Source organism: Podarcis pityusensis (assembly GCF_964106645.2).
Source record: "Podarcis pityusensis genome assembly, chromosome: 1".
Taxonomy (NCBI): domain Eukaryota; kingdom Metazoa; phylum Chordata; class Lepidosauria; order Squamata; family Lacertidae; genus Podarcis; species Podarcis pityusensis.
In genome coordinates this window covers 59570499-59593103 of record NC_138028.1, presented here as the reverse complement: position 1 = coordinate 59593103, position 22605 = coordinate 59570499, and positions in this window count along the sequence as shown.

Sequence of the window (22605 nt, the reverse complement as noted above, 5' to 3'; positions counted from 1 at the left end):
AATAAGCATAGTGCCATGTTGAATACAGTGGATGCTCGGGTTGCAAACGTGATCCACCTTTCAGAATTTGCCCTCTGTGGTGAATTTGAACCACTACAAAACAGCACCCAATAATTTCAAGTTGGTCTAGATTCTAGAAGGTAGCCCTGGTTGACAGCTCAGGACAGAATCGGGTCATCTACCAGAACAGCTAAAGCATTTTCCACCCCCAAACCAGATATGAAGCCAGACTGAAAAATCTCTAAATAATTATAATCCAAGAATCCCTTTGTTTGTGACACTGTGGCCCACTCCAACAACTTAACTAAATCAGAAAGAGTGGAAACTGGTCCGAATTTCTTTCAAGGCAATGGATCCAAGGACAACTTTCTCTGGGAACATACAAGTATGATTCTGCAAATCCTTATTCTGTTGTACGTTTCATTGATGTTGAGCCAACAATATTATTTACAGTAGTTACGATCTAAAATACGGAAGCCATTTTTATTCTTATTTGTTTATTCTTATTATGTTGTTAATAATAACAATAATAAAGTCAAATCATCGCAAGAGGTGTTGAAATTTTGGGAGGTTGGATAGTTACAATGAGATGGTCTCAGTGGTGGGGTGCACATTTTTATTTTTATTTGCTTATTATTTTATCAAAATAAAAATAAAATAAAATATGGAAGTGCCTCAAAATTACATGTAGCAGATAAAACTTCTCAAGTTTTGAAAGAAGCTTCATAATTGGTGCACATTAATTTTGAAATGATGCCACAGGCTAACAAATATAACATGAGAATGATTTTGGAATCCCTTTTCCCGTGTGTGTGTTAAATTAAAGGCTCTCCCCCACAAGTCCAGAAAGAGGCTTTTTGAAAGCGACCTTTTTTTTAAACAAACTTACCTTTACATTGCGGGTGATTTTAATCGATATGTGAAGGGCACATGCGGTGCCATATGCTCCTTGCCATCCATTAGTGAGTAGCAGGTCATTAAACTCCCACTAATGTTTCCTAACTATCATCATTGCGGTAGGTTGCCTGCCCCCCCCCCCCACTCCACCTGCTTTGTAGCATATGAGCGAAGAGGAGCACTGGTGGCAGATTGCCTTGAAGACAATACGAACTCTCATGCAGGGTGCTTGTTTGTTCAGGCGCAAACAATAGAGACGTTTTGTGGTTACCATTTGCCAGCTACCCAAGGGTTTTGCCAGCCCCCACCCCACCCCACCCCTTTCCTCCCTCGTCCTCCTCCTCCTCCTCCTCCTCTTTGGTGCAAAAAACCAATCTTTCTTTTCCAGTCCCCTTGAATTGACCTGTGATGTTGCAGTGTCATTTCGAGGAGAAATTATTGGAGTGAGAGTGGATCATAACAATAGGGGCCTTGTGCCAGACACAGGACAGGACAGGGAGGGCTGTTGGTGGCGCTTACTGAGGAACAGGACGGCGCTCTGGCAGGTGCTCCCATTGTTAAAATCCGCCCCCGCTCATAGACAGTGGTCACAGATGAGTTGATGTCGTTTCATTCAGATTCTTTCTGCATGGAAGTTCTGTGATGTGACACTGGTCAAGTGTCCAGCCTAGCCTTTCCAATATCCGTAGCATAGCCTCTTCTGTAACACAACACCCGCCCTGCCTCTATTACTAAGATATGTCAATGTTCTGCTAAGCCATATGGCTCCAAGCTAAAGTAACTTTTATACTTTCTGAAGGGAACATAATAACTTAATGTTTACTCTGCTAATATGGGCTTGACAGCCGCCAGTGATCCCGACATTACGCCTTTAAAATGCCATTCAAAAACCTACTTCAGTTCATTGATATAATGCTTATTAATTAATTTCACTAACATTTTTTTTAAAAAACCAACAACACTAGGGATTACTGTTTTTGAGCAGAGAACTCTTTCTGAGTGCAGCAACTCCAAGAAGTTTTGCTAGAGCCCTTTATTGTAAAAAATAAAAATAAAAATCAGTACTGTCAAAATAACATGAAAGATTTTGTTTGAAAAAACAATTCAAGCCCAGTGAACACTATTTGTTAATGTACTGGCTTTACCCAGTGCTGCTTCTGTTATGGGAGCGAATAAGGTCATGCCATAATACATCTGCTTCTGTTTTACTCATTGTTTTGTTCCACTTTTCATTCTGTAGACACTTGCTTTCCTTTGAACAAAATCAAGAATCCTCTTTGGTAAACAATCATTTTGTTTTGTGCAGTCAATACATGACGAGGAATTTAAACTGCGCTTTCATATGGACACTGGCCATTTTCAGCACGAAAGGGAATGTAATCCAATGAAAATGAAAAGCATTGAAAGATGATTACTATTTAAACTGTACGTGGTACCTCAGGTTAAGAACTTAATTCGTTCTGGAGGTCCGTTCTTAACCTGAAACTGTTCTTAACCTGAGGTACCACTTTAGCTAATGGGGCCTCCCGCTGCTGTCACGCTGCCAGTGTATGATTTTTGTTCTCATCCTGAGGTAAAGTTCTTAACCCAAGGTACTATTTCTGGATTAACAGAGTCTGTAACCTGAAGCGTCTGTAACCTGAAGCGTATGTAACCCGAGGTACCACTGTACTTCTTCAAGGATAGTTGTGTCTTAGAGCACATCTGTATTACTGGTTGGAAGCAGTGTGTGTGTGTCTGTGTGTGTGTGTATGCAAATTAGGGTTCCCTAGTCCCATCATAGTATTACAGTTTGCAGGATTCTTTGTTCAGGACCCATGACAATTTTAATCAAAGTAGGTTAAATTGGTAGTATAGAATCATAGAACTGTAGAGTTGGAAAAGACCTTAAGGGTCATCTGGTCTAACCCCCTGCAATGCAGGAATCCTGCCCACAGCCATTCCTTGGTCGGCATGAAGCACCAACCTCCTGGTTAATAGCCAGACATACTCACCCGTTGCACCACAGGGACCAAATGCAGATCATTATCATGGCAGCAGCAATGTAATGATTATAATAGCTTAATGAGAGGGACACAGCTCAAGCCATACTCCCATGTGTACATCACAGTTCCTGCCAATGTAACCTTCCTGGCAGAAGTGGATGGGGAAACTGCTTGTGTGCCGGAGCCCCTGATCCATGCAGTGTGCTCAGAACTGCAGCCCTGTGGCCCAGTCTTTGGAGTCGTGGAAGCATTAAAGCTGTGTGCTGGATCAGATACATAGCTGTTTTCACTGATGTTTTCTGCAACTGGTCAACCACTGGAAGCCTGCAAGTGGGACTTGAACATAACAGCATTACCACCAGTTGTGATTTCCAGCAATTGCTATTCAGAGACGTACACATCTGACAGAGGAGGAGGCAGAACATAGCGTTGTGGCTGATAGCTCCCTCCTCCATGAATTTGCCTAATCCTCTTTCAAAGCCATCCAAGTTGGTGGCCATCACTACATCTCGAAGCATCAACCATGTCTCTTTGTGCAGCATTCATAGAAGGACATGTCAGGCACAGCGAAGGCAGGTTAAACAGTTGTGATTTGGTGCCCAGCTTTTCCGATAGAATGTTTTGGAGGTTGTGTGTATTTGCATTGGCAGGAGGTTCAGTCAGTTGGCTTTGTCTTGCTTGGCAGACATAAATTGCCACTGTAGCTGTGATAGCGCAAGCCAACTTTTCTGTTGCTGCAGCTATGGGGATCGAGGGAACTGGGCTTTAGAAAAGGGAGGAAAATCCCCAAATATCTGAAACATATAAGAAGATTAAAGAAGAGGAGAGACTGAAAACTGATTAAGGGGTATTATAGTTTAATGACTATTAAAGTCTTCCAAATGCAGCTGGATTTGACAAATGCAACCGAGGAGGTTTTTCTTCTTCTTCTTCTTCTTCTTCTTCTTCTTCTTTTCCTCCAAAATTACAATAATTGCATAGGAGAATGCTCTTACATCAGTGCCGAAAAACGGTATCATCTGTAATTGGAGATACAGAAGTATTAGCCATAGCCAATGAACTGAAAAGAGAGTTTGGGTGGATTTTTTTAAAGTCCATGTTTCCAATGCATTTAATTATAATATATACTTGGGTAATTAGTACCTGTCACATCAAAAAATAGAGAGAAATTCAATGGCAATCACCCTCACCCAATAAGTGGACAATTAAGGTACATGGTTAAGGGTTGTTTTAATCCCATACACATGGAAATATGCTTGGATTGCTCAATTTGAGAAATAAGTCTATGAGCACCTGGTAGGGCTCTGACCCATCCAGAGTGTCCAAAATGGACCACAAAGGCAAAGGCCATGGTGGTGCTTTGTGAGCTACAGGATCTGAACATCTGTGATTGTGGGCATCTGGCCTTATCCAAAGAGCAGACTTCCAGCCATGACCTTCTTTTTATAGATGAGAATGAAATGCTGCTAATCTGGTTGTTCCAGTTCTCAGCAGGTTAATGGGGTCCACTGGGAATCTGACATACTGGAGGAAAGGAAGGGAGGCAAGCAAGCTGTATTGATCCATTACCTACTATGCTGAAAGCCAGTATGGATGAACATCAAGAGGTAAGAGGAACAGGGGGAATAAAGTTGGGATGGAAAGCTGAGGGACTGAAAGTTGAGGGTAACTGCTTTCTAGGAGTGCTGTGGCTAGACAGTCCATGCCAGTTCTTTCCTGGACATGTTCATGATGAGGACAGTTGACCAACCTGGCCTATATATATTAGCTTATTAGCAACATCACAATTGTATATGTCGGCTGTAAAGTCATTCTAAATCTTTAGGCACCAGTTGAAACATTTATTTTCCACCAGGCTATTGACTTTTAATTATCTGTGGGTGGGATGTTTTAATTTTGTCTTTAAAAAAATATTATTGTCTTTTACATTTTTATCTGTCTTGCTTTATGCTGGTTTTATTGTATGTACTTGTTTGTTTTAAGTCACTTTGAGTCACTTTTAAAAAAAAATGTGTCCAGTAAGTTTAAATGATAATGGTGATGTAGCTTTTTTTCTTTACTATCATCCTGTGATCATTTTCATAGAAAGGAATATAGGTACAGCTGCCTTATACTGAACCAGACAATCAATTCATCTAGTTCAATACTGTCTACACCATGGGTAGGCAAACTAAGGACCGGGGGCCGGATCCAGCCCAATCGCCTTCTAAATCCGGCTTGTGGACAGTCCAGGAGTGAGCATGTTTTTACATGAGTAGAATGTGTCCTTTTATTTAAAATGTATCTCTGGGTTATTTGTGGGGCATAGGAATTCGTTCATCATTATTTTTCCAAAATATAGTCCCCCCCGCCAGGTCTGGGGGACAGTGGACTGGCCCCCTGCTGAAAAAGTTTGCTGGCCCCTGGTCTACACTGAATGGCAGTGACTCTTCAAGGTTTCAGAGAGATCTTGCCTAGGACTGGAGATCTTCTGCATGCAGTGCGAATGTTCTTCATCTGAGATACTGGGATTTCCCAAAGATATGCTAAATCTTCTCGACATATTGTTATATTTCAGTAGGATCTCATCTTGAGAATTACTGTGCTCCACTTTAGGATTATTCAAATGCTGGAAACTAGATGGTTCTTAGAAATCTGGAACACGAAGAAGCCATCTTATTAATTTCTGTAAGTCCAGTCAATAACATTTTCAAATCCCCACTGCATTCATGGCTTCTAGTGCTGCTTAATAGCCATAAAACTGTTGAAATATCTAAAAAAATCCTTCCAGTAGCACCTTTAAGACCAACTAAGTTAGTTCTTGGTATGAGCTTTCGTGTGCAAGCACACTTCTTCAGATACACTGAAGTTTAAGTTGGTCTTAAAGGTGCTACTGGAAGGATTTTTTTATTTTGACTATGGCAGACCAACACGGCTACCTATCTGTGTTGAAATATCTGTTTGTGTACAATAAAAATCAACTATATATGTTGGAAAGTGGTTTGTTTGTCTATTTTGTCTTTCTGTGCTCCATAGGTTTAGCTTCCTCTCAAGATATCATCACCAACCTTGGCATACGGTTTTCTGAGCTGGGGTCATTGCTGACGTTTGGACACTGGCCACCATTTTAATTCAATATGGCAGATCTAAATGGGACTTTGGCATGACTTCATCAATATTTTGGCATGGGCACTCACTACTTCTAGAGGTTCCATCACTAGAAGTTTCCTGAGGTACAATTCTGAATCAAAAGGCCAGACCAAAATGTGAAACAAACAAATCACACAGCCCGTTTAAAAATCACGTTATCTTTGGGTTTCTACAAATTCCCTCTGGGCAGAAATCAAGGGATGCATATGTGAACCCATGCCCTGTGCCCACCCATGTGGCTTGCGGCTGCATGCATGAAGTTGGCCTGGGAAGCCAATGACACTAAAATCTAGCTTGATGAGTGGTTTGGCTGGATTGATCATGCTGCCAACAGATTTCACTAGTAGAGTGAAACCTATGAATATTAAGTACTAGCTAGTAAATATGGTACATAATCCTGGCAATGCTCAATATTTTAAATGCTCTGGTCTTGACACATTATCACATTGGGGATACACACACACAGACAGACACACACACACACACACACACACACACACAGTATATTCTAGACAGTGCAAAGGCATGAAATGAAAACAGAGAAGAGCATATGAAAAGGTTATCATCCGCAATGCAGAAAGCAAAGTTTCAAAATGGGTTTAGAAACACTAGATGCTTGCTTATGAAATCTCGGGATTTCATAAACGAGAAGAACCACAGACTGGACAGGGTGAAAAGGTTGCCCATAACTAGACTTTTTGTTCCTGAAACGACCGGGACCATTACTGAACAACAGACAAAAGTGAATAAATGGTGGGCATCGTTGCTTTGTTGCTGCTCCCCAGTTTAAGGATACTCTTGTCCTCCTTCTGCCCCATCTATATTTGACAAGTTTGCTTTCAGCAGATATGACAGGCACTGGTGGGGGTCACTGGCCCAGTTCCACATTTCCACACTTGGCTTGCTCCGAGTTCACTGGCCTGAACTAATATCTCCAAAGGAGGTCGTACTACTGAACATTATGAGTTTTTGCACATTAAACATGCATTGGTGGCTCCCCTCTGCTGATCTGACAGCTGTAGAAAAATAAAGAAAATTCAGTTTGAACTTTTTAAAAAGCAGGGGCTTAATTTATGTCCAGTACTTTTGTCCCCCAGTTTCTTTTTCATGTGCCAATTGCAGAGCTCAGGGGAGATAATAACATGGAGGGGTTTCTGCTCTCGGCTTCCACGTGCCTTTCTGAGCTCGTGTCTCAGGGGCTGAGCCAAATCTACAGCGAAGAGAAGAGTTTTCAGATGGAAATTGGATGAAACAATGCAATCATCTGTCTCACAATCTGTTTATATATATATATATCTATCTCTCTCTAAATATCTATGAAGAAAGTATTTTTTTCCCTCCCCCAAGGGAATTTTTTCTTTCAGAGGGTTTTGTATAAAAAGGGAGGCTCATGAATGCTGATGGAAAGGGATGGGCACCTTTGTGATTTCTGTGCAGCGACGATAAAACGATTTAATAAAATCAGAAAACACAGATGTTGCTTTGAGCATGTTTGATGTCTTTTTGAAATAGCTGGGAACAATTACTTTTTTCAGATCAACAATAGGAGCTCATGACAGACAAACTCGGGAACGTCCAATGAAGCTGAATGTTGGAAGTTTCAGGACAGACAAAATAAAGCACTTCTTCACACAGTGCATAGCTGATCTATGGAACTGGCTCCCTCAAGAGGCAGTGATGGCCACCCTCTTGGGTGATGACTTTAAAAGAGGGTCAGACAAAATCATGGAGAATAAGGCTATCCGTGGCTGCTTGCAACAACAATAGGTTCTGCCTCCACTATCAGAAGCAGTGGCTGGGAAACACAGGAAGAGAAAGTTCTGTTGTGCTCATATTCTTTTTGTGAATTTCCCATGGGTCTCTGGTTGCCCAGCATGAGAACAGAGTGCTGGGCTGCATGGACCTTATGCTCTTAAGGGCTCTCCAAAACCTGGAGCTGGCATTGTAAAGGTAAAGGTAAAGGGGCCCCTGACCGTTAGGTCCAGTCGTGGATGACTCTGGGGTTGCGGCGCTCATCTTGCTTTATTGGCCGAGGGAACTGGCGTACAGCTTCTGGGTCATGTGGCCAGCATGACTAAGCCGCTTCTGGCGAACCAGAGCAGCGCACGGAAATGCCGTTTACCTTCCCGCCGGAGTGGTACCTATTTATCTACTTGCACTTTGACGTGCTTTCGAACTGCTAGGTTGGCAGGAGCAGGGACCGAGCAACGGGAGCTCAAACTGTCGCAGGGATTTGAACCGCCGACCTTTTGATCGGCAAGTCCTAGGCTCCGTGGTTTAACCCACAGCGCCACCCGTGACAAATCCTCTTAGAACTGCACACAATTTTTCCTCTCATCCTTCCTTCCAGTAAAACAAGAGGTTGGAAACCTCAGTCCAGGGGCCAAATGTTGCCCTGAACACCTTTCTGCCTGATGCCTGGGACTCTCCCTAAGCCACACCCCATCTCCATTCAGATGCTCTTGGCCCGGGCCATATCTCTTGTTGCCTTGTTTCACATCCTGCTTGAGTGTCCTTGCCTGGCTGGAATGGGCCCTTGAACTCTGATAATGACTCTTGCTTGCCTGGATGAAGGACAGAGAGGGGTGTGTGTTGAAAACTAACCAAATGAACAAAGGCAACATTTATATTCATTGCTTAGCTTCCACACTTTGTAGCTAAGAACTATTCCCTGTGTTGGTCTTTTCCTCCTCCCTCCCAACCCCTTTTCCTTTTGTGTTGTGTTTTTCAGAGCCTGAGGGCAGGGAATGTCTTCTTAGTATTCATCTTTGTAAGCTGATATGGTGGCTTTCATTTCCTCCCTTATTCCATAGTGCCTTGAATATTGCATTGTTTGGGGGCATTCCAAGGGGAGGAAAAGCCATTAATCGCCCCCCCTTTCTTTTCCCTATTCCCCCATTACAAAAGAAAGAAGAAGAAAAAAGGAACATGAGGAATTAAACAGATGGCAATTGAAGAAAGAGCGATGAAATGAACAAGTCTTTAAAAATAATGAAATGATTAACAGAGTAACAAAATGAACATAGAGAGAGAGAATGAGAGAGAATGCTCATATAGTGACAAACTTCGTCACCTTTCATAGTGCATCACATTCTCATGAACGTTGCCTTTGTTTGTATTTAATTTATTTCTTTGAAAGCTAATCCCTTTCCCTCAGTAGTGCTGGAGAGCCCATCTACACCGGCTCCCTCCCTGCAAATGAGACAAAAACCTGTATAACTGACACACCTCCAAGAAACCCATCTCCCCATCCATTGCATGTGAACTGTATCTATGATGCTATTTGGGGGCTGTGGAGCTATGACCAAAAGGCTAGAATGCGGATGGATAATCCTCACTTTCTCCTTCCCTGTAACAATCATACCTGATGCAAAACCAAACAGTCAGCTAAACACAGAGCAGCTTTTTGCCAGCTTTTTTTTTGTCCTTGTGCCTTTTCTCTAGGCCAAGACTACTCCTCTGCGGCCACCTGTTCACCCCTGTCGTTTGGTCCTCCTCCATCTTTGCAACACAAAAGTGTTTCAGAGCTATAAGTGAATAACAAAAGGTCATCAATCCACTCAACTGCCTTAACGACTCTCTGGGTGCCACTAATGTGAAGCGTCTTAACTTCCCTGTGGGGTGGTTCACCCCGGGTGATTGCGTCAGTGACCTCATTATATTCATGGCAGGCCATTATTTTATTATCATTTATTCATTAGGCTGGCACAACCTAATCCTTAACTTCTAGAACAGGTTATAAACAGTCTCGGGATGTTATCGTCCATTGGTAGGAGAAGGGCTTGTAACTGTCCAGCATATTTAATGTTAATATACTGAAAACAGTGTTGCTACTTTTACAAGGGCAAATGATATAGCCGATCATTGTTTAACACATGAGATCTGCAACAAAATGTTGCAGCATGGAGTGCTCTCATTCAGGTTTCCAGTTGCAACATTCTATTGTCCACCCCATCTTTTCTTGCCTGGCCCTCAGTCTATCAGCATTCTGTGACCAGTGAGTATTCTCAGTCCTCCTTGAGCTGTTCTGGTTTTCTTTCTCCTTTGGATTCCCACCCCCTAAAGTTTTATTTCGTACTTCTGAGAATCCTTGGTGTTACCTCAAGCCTGCAGACGTGTGTGTGTGTGTGTGTGTGTGTGTGTGTGTGTGTGTGGTGCTGTTTTGTCTACCTAAGTGCATAGATAGCATGACAGGGCGGCAGCGACACTCACTTGACCTTTGTTTGGTTATGCTGCTGCTTTATGGGAGGTAGGGAAGCAGTTGGCGCTGTGGTCTAAACCACTGAGCCTCTTGGGTTTGCTGATCGGAAGGTTGGCAATTTGAATCCATGCAACAAGGTGAGCTCCCATTGCTCTGTCCCAGCTTCTGACAACTTAGCAATCTGAAAGCACACCAGTGCAAGTAGATAAATAGGTACCGCTGTGTTGGGAAGGCAAACGGTGTTTCCATGCGCTCTGGCTTCCATCATGGTGTTCTATTGTGCCAGAAGCGGTTTAGTCATGTTGGTCACATGACCCAGAAAGCTATCTGTGGACAAATGCTGGCTCCCTCGGCCTGAAGCGAGATGAGCACCGCACCTCATAGACACCTTTGACTGGACTTAATCTGCCCAGGGGTCATTTACCTTTACCTTACCTTTATGGGAGATAGAATGGATGGGGCAAGGAGGTACCTAGGTCACTGTGGTGCAAACACATCACTGGGAGCACTGGATTGGCTCTGCTCGCGTTTGCACCATGCCTCATTCCCCACCTCCTGGTAAGCTGCAGCAGTGCAACTGACTGACTTGAGGTCAGGCGAGCATTGCTGCCCCGCCATGCTGGTTGCTACTGCCCACTTATATTTATTGTTACTAGACATGAAGGGTGTGTGGGCAGGGCCAAATGGAGGAGGGGGAGGAGGAGGCAGATGTCATTGTAATTGCCCAAGTGGTCTTGATCAATGTAGCATCACTATAGGGCATTGTGGGAATTGCAACAGTGGTTGCAGTACACTCATTGGAGTCCTGGTAAATGTGTCTCAGCGCAGTGGGGCCAGCCATGGGGTCTTGTGTCTTCCTTTGAGATGAAAAGGAAAACGTTACTCTGTCATATAGTTAATAGGATGCTGTTTTGCAAAAGGACTTCTGGACTTCTACTGTCTTTCTGGCTTTTCACGTATCATTTATTTGTGAATTGCATTTATATTCCACCTTCTTCTCCAAGGAACTGCAGGTGGTGTACATGGTTCTCCCCCTCCTCATTTAACCCCCACATTAACCTTGTGAGATAGGTTAGGCTGTGAGATAGTGACTGGCAGTGAGCTTTATGGCTGAGTGGGGGTTTGAACCTTGCTCTCCCATGTCCTAGCCGAACACTTTAACCACTACACCACAATGGCTTTCAACAAACTTCTTAAATAAAACCCATTCATTGTTTCCACACAAAATTTGCTACTCTGCAGTGTCTTTTTCTTCTTCTGTGGCAATCACTCATAGCCAAGTAAGATTGTCTTCCATAAACTGGTTTTAACAGTGAGTCCATAAGTGACTGTGGAGGCCAATTCTGGATCCACACGTCCTTCCACAGTGGGGACACACTGTATTTTTTGCTCTATAAGACACACTCAGCGCCTCTACAAAGAAGCGAAGCCAGGAGAGCAAGAGGGATCCGTGCACACCCGCTGCACTCCGGAGGCTTTGCGTTGCTTTCGCTGAAGCCATGGAGCCTGCATTCGCTCCATAAGACGCACGCACATTTCCCCTTACTTTTTAGGAGGAGAAAAGTGTGTCTTATAGAGCGAAAAATACTGTAGGTTTCCAGGCAGTAGTTGATCATGGTGAGGGTTTGCCAAGCATGCCTTTCTCTTAGCACATTTCTCCCTTTCATCCTGAGTTTGAGCATTTTCAAAACCCATGACACCTTTGGTGAAGACTGTTCTCCAATTGGAGCTCTTGCAGGCCAGTGTTTCCCAGTTGTCGGTGTTTATACTACATTTTAAAAGATTTGCCTTGAGAGAGTCTATAAGCCGCTTTTGTTGACCACCAGCATTGCGTTTTCCATTTTTAAGTTTGGAATAGAGTAGTTGCTTTAAAGTCTATATGGATGAACAAATGGAACAGAAGCACCTTCTGAATTACAAGAGAACTTTGTAAGTTCCAGACGAATTGGAGCAGACCCCCCTAGCTGTATACATTTATTTATTTTTGGCAAAGTAAATGGAGAGTCAGGTGATAAAGCGAAATCAACAGATGGGGAAATTGGGGAACAGCTAAAGGACAAACAAACAAAACAGCAAACAAATGGCAGTGGCAAACAAACTTTTGGAAGAAACAGATTTTAAAAGGCGTTTGCCAAATGAGCAAACTTTTCTTTCTCTTGCTGGGACATATGTAACCTGTTTTTCTGTCTGTTTTTGGATGCGAAAAAGTGAACACATGCTGGGCTTTAATAAATCTTGTTGCAGCCACAATAGGCAAGGACCAAACTTGATGCACGTTTGCTTAACTGACCAATAGCCTTCATTTCAACCTTGTTATCCTTAAGCTTTAAAATAAATGTTCGACTGGGCTGCTGGTGGTGGGCAACTAGGGAAGTGTGCAGAGGAACAGAAAAATGGACTTTGCATTTATGGACATCTTTCCTCCCTCCCCGTTTCCTTTGCAATGCCTTGGACCCACCAAATGTGCTGCTCCTGGGGGCTGGGGGATCTTTGTGAGTATTGTGGGATATAATGTTTGGGAGGCCACAGATGGAAGGAAATTGCTCCCTCCTTATTTGAATGGAGGAGCAACTTAAGGTCCAGTCCAGAAGGATTGTCTTGTGGGACCAGACCAAAGTTCATCCAATCCAGAGTTTTGTTCCCCATCACAGCTCACCAGATGTTTCAGCAGCGGCACAAATTGCTTCTAGGTGATATAGGAATGCCCTTTAGTTTACCATAGGCTGTGTATGTTTGGACAGAAGCATATATTAAGGGTGTCCTGTGGCTTGGTGTGTACCCCATCTAACAAGACAAATAGCTGTGATTCCTGCATTGCACAGGGTTGGGCCCTTCCAACTCCAAAATGCAATGATTCTATGAAATAGGGGGGCTTTGGGTCATTATCTTACATTACCAAATTCAATCACACCATGAATGAAGACAGTAATGTCTGCCCTTGTGGGAGAACTGCTGCGTCTGTATTTCTGAATTTTGGCTATATCCTGGCCTTTTTTTCAGCAGGAACTCAGTTCCAGCACCTCTCAGCTGGGTGCCATTGCCATTCTAAGAAAATGAGGGAGGTCTTCATGGTGAGTTCTGACATCTCTTTTTCTAGAAAAATAGCACAGGCCATTTCCTTTCTGAAAGGGTCAACCATGCCCACAATTTACACCCAGTTCTGGCAGAAAACAAAGATGTTAGAGACATTTTCTTTTAAAAAAAAATCAAATAAATGTACTTTGAACCATTAGATGAATCTGCCTGACATTTATTTATTTGTTTATTTATTTAATTAATTTATATACTACCCTTCATCAAAAGATCTCAGGGGGGTTCATGGAATGAAATGCACTATAAAACACAAGTAAATAATTAAGCCAAGACAACGAAACAATACCCCCCCTTTGGGAGTTTTAGCCCACTCTGGAGGGGGCACCTCACATCCACTTATGTGAAAAGAGCAGCAAATATGATAACAGTGTTTAAACTCTCCATTACAAACAATAGGAACAAAACAGAGCTTCAGATTTAACAGAAAAGATTTGGACCTGAATAACAAATCAAATCAGAATGATGCAGAACAGAATGTCACAGATTGGGGTGCTTTCAAACACTACAGATACGAGAGGAAGCTTGTTGCTTCACACCAAACATCTCAAGGGCTTTCTCATCTAAACCCTGAAGCATTGCCTGTGGAACATCTCACTGATCACAGAATTAAAGGTAAAGGTAAAGGGACCCCTGACCACTAGGTCCAGTCGTGGCCAACTGTGGGGTTACTGCGCTCATCTCGCTTTATTGGCCGAGGGAGCTGGTGTACAGCTTCTGGGTCATGTGGCCAGCATGACTAAGCTGCTTCTGGCAAACCAGAGCAGTGCACGGAAACGCTGTTTACCTTACTGTTGGAGCGGTACCTATTTATCTACTTGCACTTCGATGTGTTTTCAAACTGCTAGGTTGGCAGGAGCAGGGACTGAACAACGGGAGCTCACCCCATTGCGGGGATTCGAACCACCAACCTTTTGATTGGCAAGCCCTAGGCTCTGTTGTTTAACCCACAGCGCCACCCACGTCCCTGATCACAGAATTGGGTAGCATCAAATGATGGGTTGGGCCCAGACTAGGAGTGGACCCACAGTTAGTCATGCTTAGAGTAGACCTACAGAAAAGAATGACTGTCTTAAGGCTCAGTGATTTAAGTGATTCTGCTCTAGCCCATTATGTACAGAGTCATCTTAGCTTCACAATGGTGGGTTAGAGTAAGTGCTCTGTTATCTTCTGGCAACACTTTGGGTGCACTTAGACATGAGGATTATTGCATTATTGTCCTGTAATAATTTCCTATAATGACGCTAATACTTTTGTCCTGCTTTCTAACATTCTTTTATACAGTGGTACCTCGGGTTACATACGCTTCAGGTTACAGACGCTTCAGGTTACAGACTCCGCTAAACCAGAAATAGTACCTCGGGTTAAGAACTTTGCTTCAGGATGAGAACAGAAATCGTGCTCTGGGGGCGTGGTGGCAGCAGGAGGCCCCATTAGCTAAAGTGGTGCTTCAGGTTAAGAACAGTTTCAGGTTAAGAACGGACCTCCGGAACGAATTAAGTACTTAACCCGAGGTAGCACTGTACTGCATTACCAGTTGCACTGTGGAACTGTGGCTTTTTGACCAATATACTGCCATGTTGCGCTACATTCCATTCACACCAGTGGGAATGATGTGACACACCAACAGATGTCATCGGACATCTCTCCGCTCCTCATGTGCATGTGTGCTTCTCTTCTCCCATTATTCCCCCCTGAAAACATTGGGAAAAAATAGTATGCTGCCACATCACCCAAACTTTCATCCCATAATTTTACGGGTTAAAGGGGTTGCAAATGGATTTTTTTTCCTGGAAACAATTAGCATGGAAATAAGCACCAAACGTCCACTAGATCCTGCTAGATTTACAAAAGCGGCTTTTATGTTGTGTAAAAGATCACATAAAACATGACAATTATCAGGAAAGGAAACAGGAAAATGCAGTCTTAGAGATGATCTTTCTGATCCCAGCTGGATGGAAAATGCATTGGCCCTGTCCCTGGTCAAAAACGCCTTAATCACCAGTTACTCTACTTTTGTCATATTCTGCTGTTGGCTCTATGCTTCTACAGTCATACCTCAGAAGTTGAATGGAATCTGATCTGGAAGTTCGTTCGACTTCCAAAACATTTGGAAACCAAGGCGTGGCTTCCTAATGGCTGCAGGAAGCTCCTGCAGCCAATTGGAATCCGTGGAACCCGCGTCGGATGTTCAGGTTCCAAAGAACGTTCGCAAACTGGGACACTCACTTCCACGTTTGTGGCATTCGGGAGCCAAAATGTTTGACTTACAAGGTGTTCAACTTCCAAGGTATGACTGTACTATGTTGTATACTACTCCGAGTGCTGCCTGTGCACACATCAGAGAATGCAGCATAAAAATTATATGAAAAAATAATTGAACAAATAAATTTCCAAAACAGAAAGGTCGCTTGTGGTAGAATCCAGCTCAGAAATCCAAACTAACAGTAAACAGCTTGGAGAGGTCCACATAGTATAACAGGAAGCCACTGTAGTTTGTGCACTGGTAACCTCAAGGCTAGATTACTGTAATGTGCTCTGTGTGGGGCTGCCCTTGGGTCTGGTTCAGAAGCTCCAGCAAGTGCTAGATGCAGTGTCCAGACTGCTGATGGGGGAATCTGGCTCACGCATGTGACACCATTGTTAAAGCAGCTGCACTGGCTGCCCATCTACTACTGAGCCAGGTTCAAAGTCCTTGTACTAATTTACAAAGCTTTGAACAAATTAGGTCCTTAGTACTGTCTGAACCCATATATTACAGCTCGATCACTGAGATCACCTACAGGAGCGTCGTTGGTCATTCCCCGAGTTGGCAGGGCTCAACAACAAAAAACCAAGGCTGGCTCTAGACACATCAAAAAAGTGTTTCAGGAAAACACACTGTAAACTTCATAAAGGGAAATCATGTTGGCAAAAGATGGGACTCCACAGCACCATCTGGTGTCACAGTGGACCCTCCGGATATGAACTTAATTCGTTCCGGGGGTCCATATGTACCCCAAAAAGTCCGCAACATGAGGCGCAGCTTCTGCGCACGTGTGCAGCGTGATAGAGCGCTTCTGCGCATGCGTGCGGTGCACAGAGCGCTTCTGTGCATATGTGCAGCGAAACCTGGAAGTATACACTTCTGGGTTTGCCACATTCACAACCCAAAAGTTACATTACCTGAAGGTAATGTAACCTGAGGTTCCACTGTAAAGCACTTTTTCTTTACTAATGTAGTTGAGTCCCGAGTATTTCGTTTCATTGGCCTCATCCTGTGGAATACTCTACCAGTAGAGATCCAGCAGGCTCCTTCTGTTTCAACTTTCAAACGTCGACTTAAAACTTTTCTATTTCACCAGGCCCATGCAGGCAATTAAGAACCAATCTTTTCATAATAGTTATCAAATTTTAATTGTCTAATTTTATGTATGGTTGTTGTGAACTGCATTGATATTTTCTTTATGAATTAGCGGTACAGAAATAGTTTTAATAAAGAAAGAAAGCTATGAATAGCTGTGAAAATCATAGCAAGAAACAGAAGCATTTGGATATCAGCTTTTGATATTCCCTTGTAGCTTTCAGATTCAGCAAAGCTCTACACGCACACCTATACATAGACCGAAAACATTATTTCAGATATAAACAATTTGGCAAGAGCAGTGGAGCCCTCTCATTGTATAGTCACATTAACACCCCCCCCCGCCCCGCTCAGCATGATAAATTGCTAATTTTGGGCCATGCATTTAACAGAGCAGAACAAAACAATGACACCATGGAAAATCCGAAAGGTATCTGGGGGACTGAGTTTATATTTACATTTGGCACTCTCAAGAAGCAGTCACTAGGGTGGAAACACCACTGAAGAATATTAGGCTTCAGTGCAGTACTCGGCTGTGTCTCAAATCCATGGATGCACTGTAGATTAAAAACAAGAATAAGTGTGTGTTGGGGAAAAACACTCCTTAGTTTTTAGATTTCCACAATTCTTCCTCATCTGGCTAGTTATTTCCTGTAGTTTTAGAGTTCTTACGTATTTGGAAATTTGGAAAGGCTGTTTGTTGCTTGGAAGCAACTACTAAATTTACAGAAATAGAAAATCTTGCCACTGTTGTTGTCATAGCCTAGAGTAAAAGCACTTGTACACCTCATCAAATCCCTTTTTGTATGTTACTGATCTGTAGAGGCAAATCAAGTTAGCTCTATCCCAAAAGTCGTGCTGGTCCTCTTGACCCCACTGTGGTTGTTGGTCTGAGAATAACGCATTCAGTGGGGAGCCTTTTTATGCAGGGAGGCGTAAAATGAGCCATTTAGAATCCTGGGCAACGTGTGCTTTAATCATAGAGAGAGCCTTCATGTATAAAGAAGGTTCCCCACTGCAGAAATTATTCCATAGCAGTAGAGTTAGGAGGACCAAATGTGACTTTGCAGGTGGGACTAAATCCCAGTGCCAAAGCCCCCTTCAACACACTTCCCCTTCACGCTCGAGCAATGTAGGAGGAGGGCTTAAACCATCTGAAATGATTTCATAGCTAAAAGGCCCATTCGTTCAGCTAGGGGATGATCTATCTGAGACCTGGTCCTCACCAAGAGAGTAGAACCGATTGATGAACAGGAAGTACTGGGGACCTTGGGAGGAAGTGATCATGTCCTCTTGGGTTTCATCATACAGAGGCAAGGGAAAGCTGAGTGTAGTTGGACATGCACTCTTGTCTTAAAGAAGGCCGATTTCAAAAAGCTTAAGGAGCTAGTGCGTGAGATCCCATGGTCAGAAATACAGTGGTACCTCGGGTTACAGACGCTTCAGGTTACAGACTTTGCTAACCCAGAAATAGTACCTCGGGTTAAGAACTTTGCTTCAGGATGAGAACAGAAATCGCACGACAGTGGTGCGGCAGCAGCGGGAGGCCTCGTTAGCTAAAGTGGTACCTCAGGTTAAGAACAGTTTCAAGTTAAGAACAGACCTCCAGAACGAATTAAGTTTTTAACCCGAGGTACCACTGTACTTAAAAAGAAGAGAGTCCAAGATGGAAGGGAGATTCTTCAAGGTGACAAATACAGACAATTCCAACAGGAAGAAAACGTGGGAGACATATAAAGAAACCAGTGTGACTGTGTAAGGAGCTTACAAGGGAAGTAATAGTACTGCTCTGTTCTGCCTTGGTCAGACAATGCCTGGAGTACTGTATCCAGTTCAGGGTGCCACAGTTTAAGAGGGATATTGACAAGCTGGAATGTGTGCAGAGGAGGTACTATGAAAGGTACTATTCTTTTTCTTTGTATTTTGAGATACAAGCACCCCTCTTCAACCCTACTTTTAGGTCTAGTTGAGGTGTCAATGAATCTTTTAGTAACCTCAGATTTAATTTGATTTTTGGAAAAAGCATGTGAACCACTGCAGTGCACCGTGCACTGCTGCAATCCCATTAACACTTACTTAGGAGTAAGCCCCATTGAACTTAATAGAACTTACTTCTGAGATGACATGCTCCCTTGGTTAGGTTTTTTTTAGTATGTTTTAGTATGTTAAAATACCATGTATATATAGTTTTCTATCCTGAGTGATCTAGGATCTGTAGGTATGGGATATAAATTCAGCAGTTAAACAAAGAAGCAAACATAAAATTTTAAAAATCTCAAGATGGAAAAATTGCAGATTAGGAAATGCTGACCTACACCCAACTGTTGACTTGCAATCAGTGCCAGTCAAAGCATATGCAAATCCTTGTGGATGGTCTAGTGAACGGAATGCTGTTTTCTTGACATGAATTAAATGCACACGGAATTAAATTCCTGTGCCCTTTGATTGTGATTAACATAGGCTCCCTTATCATTGAGTCCTTTATGGAATTAGAAGCACAGTGCTTCTTCTATAGACCTACACCAGCTCTCCTATGCTAGATTTTTGTTTTGTTTCACAATGGGTGAGATGCATTTAATTTATTGTAGGAAACTCTTAAAGATGCAGGATCTTTTAAGAGCCTTTTACAATAGACGTGAAGCACTTATTTAATCCCATTGAATGGGGACTAGATTTACTAGCTGAGCCAGACATGATTTTTGTTCGGGAGTCATCCTGGAGTACATCGAAGTTTAAAAAGCTTTTTAGAGAAACCGAGGCGAAACAAAAGAAGTAAATTTTGAGAAAGGACTTTGTCAAGAAGGTTTAGATGTTAAACACAGAGAGAAAAGCACGGTGGCTTGACTAAAATGAATGTTGGGGTTTGCCGAATCGCTGCCGATACTGCAAGAGATGCTAATGAAGCACTTTAAATGCAGGCCCGGTGTACAGAAAAGGGGCAATTTCATACGAAAGTGCAGCAAGGTTAGGGAATCAAAGAAGGTGCACTTCAGAGCTGCAAAAAACGACAACGCTCCATTGTAAGGCCTTTTTTTCTTCTGGCTTCAAACATGTTTTAAGTACACCATTTACTAACTTGTACAACCTAGATTGCTCACTGATTAAGAATTTATGACCAGAAACAAACCTGTTGGGGAGGATGGGGGTGGGGGGGAGCAAAGTTTTGATCCTTACAGTCGCAACATAGCACAGTTTGAATGAACTTAACCTGGGCACTGTGGGGGGCACACAATATGTTTTTTAAGCTCAGGGGCCTAGCGCTGGAGCTCAAATGGAATCTCGTCTTTCAGTAACAATTAAAACAAAAGCAAGGGGGAAGCGGTGGCTGGGGGGGGTGGAGGGGAGAAATGTTGCAGACCATCTGTGACCCATCAACCTGCCACAATGCGGGCTGTTTCATTTTGGGTTTAATTTATCCACTTATTTCTGGATTGTGCCCCAATTGACCTTTTTAGCTCATGAGCTTCCCCCGCTCCCTCCCCATTTTTTCCAAAAGCTCACTAATATATATATATATATATATATATATATATATATATAAACTGCAGGGATGGTTGCGGCAATCCTGCTCAGTAGACTGACTGCTGGTGAAGATGTCAATGGCGGTTGAAGCCCATCAGCCCCAGTTGCCTTCGTGCTGTACTGTCCCCAATTCCCCAACAGTGCGGTCGGCTCTCACTTTTTGCATGAAGCACCTGAGCAGCTCAGAACAGGGATGGGCAATTCCACTGATTTCCATTTCTCATGTTTCTAGTCATAAGACCAGCTCACATCATCATTTTGCTTTTTTATTTTTTATTTTTTAAAAACAGTCATTATAACTGGTCAGCATTTTGATGTTTGTTACTAAAGGTGTTTTGAGAACAAGTTCTTGGTCCTGTAGCCTCTCCACCAATTCATTTTGGCAGGCAGAACACTTGTATCCCATCCTTCCTTTGAGGAACTCTGAGCTTTGCACACATAGCTTGCCGTGCCAGAAAAGTTATCCTGTGTGTGTGTTAACCATTCTACTCAGTATACCTGAAGGAGCGTCTCCACCCCCATAGTTCAGCCCGGACACTGAGGTCCAGCGCTGAGGGCCTTCTGGCGGTTCCCTCATTGCGAGAAGTGAGGTTACAGGGAACCAGGCAAAGGACTTTCTTGGTAGTGGCACCCACCCTGTGGAACGCCTTCCCATCAGATGTCAAAGAAATAAACAACTTTCTGACATTTAGAAGACATCTGAAGGAAGCCCTGTTTAGGGAAGTTACACTCACCCACAAACACACCCACCCACCCACCCACACACACAGTGTGTGTGTGTGTGTGTGTGTGTGTGTGTGTGTGTATGTGTATGCTTTTTTATTCTGTTGGGAGCAGCCCAGAGTTTCTGGGGAAACCCAGCCAGATGGGCAGGGTATAAATAATAAATTAATTATTATTATTATTATTATTATTATTCTCCATCAATAGATGAGAAAAGAAATTGCATCTGAAAATGATCAAAGTAGAGAGAAAATTTCACTGAAATTACACTGGGGTGCAATTCCTTTGTTGCTTTGACCTTGCTTTTGAAATGAATGAGGAATGTTTGCAAAAGCATGCGCAGGGAAGTCGATAGATGCAGTAATGGAAGCTGGTTTGGATGATGACCAAGCCACTGTAGGGCTCACCAGAGGAAGGAGCTGCTGACATGTTATCAGTTTAAATACCACCACTGGGGTCCAGCAGAGGATGGTATTGCCACTATTTTTGCAGGGGTCCAGCCATAGGATAGGCCAATGATATTCCACTTGGTCCTCCATGGCTCTTGACTCTGAGCAGCTCCTTGACCCGAGATGCTCACAGCCTTCCTGCTGATCAGCTTAAAGCTATGCAGTTTCCTAACATTGCTACCTACTGCCTCTCAGTAGGTATGCCTGTGGAAACAAAACATGAGAATGCAAAGGTCCTGAGGATCTGCCAGTTTACAATCTGGATCTGGATTGTCCCAAATAGTTAGAATTTCCAGATCTCTGATGTTCATTTTGCCTCCCTTTTGTGTAAAAGCTGCACTCAGTTGTGCTTCCCCCAGTTGGCTCCCAAGTTAGCTATGTCCTATAGCTGCTTTATTATGTCAAGCATTATCCTTTAAAAGGGCTTATGATGGCACATGCTTGTTCTGTTTATACATGTTACAGAATGTATATGGTATGTGGCTAAAATTAGCTTCTCCTAGCTATAGCAATATATCTTCCGGGAGTTGGGGAAACGGCACCGTCTAGGTGGTTAGAAACAAAGAACTGGAAACTAGATGGCAGTATGAACTAGTCCTTAAAGGCTCTCTGCAATCAACCTTGTGATGACTCATGCTCCACAGAGGAATTCGAAGGATATAGAACTTTGCATAGGCTTTGCATGCTGCACTCAGCCAGCCACCTCTCCCCTTTAAAAAGACAATTCAGAGGACTAAAAGTTCATGTAGATTTATTTACTTAGACAAAACATTACAATGTGTTCCCCTTCAACAAACAGTGGGGAGGAATAGTGGGATCGGAAATGCAAATCCCAAGAGAAAAAACAAACATAACTGAACTAGTAAAAATCATGCGTATTTATTTATTAATTTGTGTAGTTCCTAGAACACTCTTCCTTCAATAGGAGGTCTTTAGAATTCTCTCTCTGTGTGTGTGTGAGAGAGAGAGGGGGGGATGCTTTCAGCCAGTAACAACAAGAATAATTATTTTGGTTAACTTTGTATTAAAAAGGTAAAGGACCCCTGACAATTAAGCGAACGACTCTGGGGTTGTGGCACTCATCTCGCTTTACTGGCCGAGGGAGCCAACGTTTGTCCACAGTTTTTCCGGGTCATGTGGCCAGCATGACCAAGCCGCTTCTGGCGAAACCAGAGCAGCACACAGAAACACTGTTTACTTTCCCTCCTGAGCAGTACCTATTTATCTACTTGCACTTTGACGTGCTTTCAAACTGCTAGGTTGGCA